This window comes from Pteropus vampyrus, unplaced genomic scaffold (genome assembly GCF_000151845.1).
Source record: "Pteropus vampyrus isolate Shadow unplaced genomic scaffold, Pvam_2.0 Scaffold32, whole genome shotgun sequence".
Lineage (NCBI taxonomy): Eukaryota > Metazoa > Chordata > Mammalia > Chiroptera > Pteropodidae > Pteropus > Pteropus vampyrus.
In genome coordinates this window covers 8,972,862-8,975,409 of record NW_011888813.1, presented here as the reverse complement: position 1 = coordinate 8,975,409, position 2,548 = coordinate 8,972,862, and the positions used below count along the sequence as shown (strand labels likewise).

Here is a 2,548-nt window from a genome sequence, read left to right as displayed (position 1 = left end):
ACTTACCTGGGAGAAAAAACAGCAGAGAAAGATGGGGGCTGGGTATATAATGAGCATGTTTCATCGCTTGATGGCAGTAACAGCGGGGCTAAGGTGGCCAATTGTGTGAAGTCTTTTTCTGTAAAGGGACCATTTGGATTATTTTATTGTAGGACCATTTTCTCCTTTGATTCTCCTCTTCAAATAGAAAGCAGAGATTGCTTGAAATATGCTAAAACTAGTTTGAACCTTGCCACTATAAACTTTTATTACAAATGATGAGGAGAATTACTTTATAAGGACAAAATTAATTTGAGATGAAAAAATTTAACTTAAAAAGCAATAATCAAAACAATTTAAATATATTTTGGTAAAAGGAACTTTTTGTTAGCAGGGGTTTGTTTTTGTTTTTGTTTTTTGTTATTTTTTCCTCCCCAGAAGTAGAAAAGATGTTTGGTGACATAACGATGACTTTTAATCTTGAGGTTATTCAGGATATACCTGGAATGTAAAAGTTTTCTATACTTCCTTTGTAGGTCTTTCATTTTTAGAATAAAAGCTAATAACTTACATTTATAAAGTACATGAGAGTTTTCAAAGTACTTTAGCATACAATGTGAAAATTCAGCATACTTTATATTTTTACTGAAATAATGAAAATTTTAATATGGAAAATAATAAAACCCTTGTGCCTTTATAAAAATGAAAGTAATGATTTCAGTTTAGTTGTGACTCAAATTAAGAATTCTTATTTTTGCTTGGTTTTACACATCCGCTTATCTGTGGTATCTACACACGAGTATTTCATAGCTCTAAATATCTCCTATTTTACCTAAATAGACTACACTTCCACTTTTAGGAAACAGGAATTTTTCATATAAATATTTATGCATTTTGTTTTTCAAAGAAAAGGATGTAGTTAAAATACAAGAAACAAACTTTCACTTTTGATTACATAGGAGAAAAACTGTGGCTGACCTATGCTAAGACATTGCCAATTCTATATAGTAAGACATTTACTAACTTTTAATAAATTTGCTTTTTATTTAGTCCAGAATATTTGGCAATATTGTATTTTCAACCACAAGGCTATTTAATGAAGAGTTGGAAATTTGAGAGCTGTTGAGTCTGGGACAATTTTAAACTCCAAGGTGAGCAAAAGCCAATTAGCAGTTATTCAAAATACTGCCTTTAGGGGGTTTACATTCCTGGTGTGCCAGTTATCTGGTCTTCTGAGTACATAAAATGGACACCCAATATTTGCCAGAGGCCGGGGACTTGGCCCGCCATGTGGGAAAGGGGAAGAGAATGCGGTTCTGCCCAGTTGCAACTTCTCCAATGGAGCTGACAGTGCAAGAGCCTAAACTGCTGATGAAGGGTCTTTTGCGAGACCACATTGTCCGTTTGGTGCAATCTCACTGTTAAAGTAGCAACTAACCATGGCAGGGTATGTTCTGAAATACTGGTATAGTTCCCCAGCCATATTTCCTTTTACTCCATCCCTACCACTATATACTCAGTTAGTCATTTTGTATTTATTGCCTCTTTGAAGGAATGCTTAGTAGTAAAGTAGGAAGTTGTAGGAAGAAGATATTCTTAGGTTTTGAGTTTCAAAAGATTTGGGCAACTCAGGATAGTGTGCTTGTGAGAATACCTGTTGAGATAAAGCAAAAACTTCCCAACCCCAAGAACGGAAAGTTTTTTCTGCCTGGTGGAGGTGGGGCTTCGGGTTGTGAGAGAGGCAGTCACAAACTCTCATGTGATGGTCTGAGGTGGGGCCCCTGCATTCTGACTGCTTGCACCCCCTCCCCAGCAAGCCCTGAGGTGGGGGTGGGATGAGTCACCCCAGATGGGCTGCATGGTCTGGGGAGGAGAGTGGACCCAGGTCTCACATCCAGGGTGAAGTCCAGATACGTGGTGAGACTCAAGAGTATGTGTGTTGTGTGAGAGGCCTGTGATGGCCCCACCAATTTCACTGTGCCCAGCACAGCACAGGCGGAGCAGAATGATTTCTGGAAGTCCACGATGGGCACGTGGATGTGATGAAAAGCCTCAGCCCATCTCCTGAGGCTTCCAGTGGCCCAGTGTGTCATAGAAGCAGCCTTGCAGTCATCGATGAGGGACAAGTTGGATGAGTCCTGCATGGACTAACTAATGAAGACTGGGACAGGGCACCTCGGAGGCCAGCACTGATCGAGGGCAGCCTTGGGAAACAAGGGCTGAGCTACTGCCCTCCAGCCTTGGCAACATGCAAACTCCCTGGATCTTAGGTGGCACTATGGCCTGAATTTTGTACCCCTACTCTCTGCCAAAATTCATATGTTGAAGTATTAACTCCTAGTACGTCATAATATAACTGTATTTGGAGATAGGGCATTTAAAGAGGTGGTTAAGTTAAAATAAAGCTATTAGTATGGGCCCTAATCCCATCTGACTGATGTCCTTACAAGACTAGGAAATTTGGAAACACAAAGAGACACAGGGATTCACATAGCCCATAGGGAAGACCATGTAAGGACACAGCAAGAAGGCAGCCACCTGCAACCCAAGGACAGAGGCTGAATCTGCT

The 2,548-nt window shown here is 40.3% G+C and overlaps 1 protein-coding gene across 1 annotated transcript in view; it reads right to left on the bottom strand.

Annotated features, from left to right (window-relative positions):
- GPR65 (G protein-coupled receptor 65) overlaps positions 1 to 34 on the bottom strand; it is a 6,241-nt gene extending 6,207 nt beyond the window's left edge. Inside the window, exon 1 of the mRNA XM_023528839.1 lies at positions 7 to 34. The gene's annotated coding sequence lies outside the window, so the exon portion shown is untranslated. The remainder of the gene's footprint in view (positions 1 to 6) is intronic.
- Positions 35 to 2,548: the final 2,514 nt, after the last annotated feature.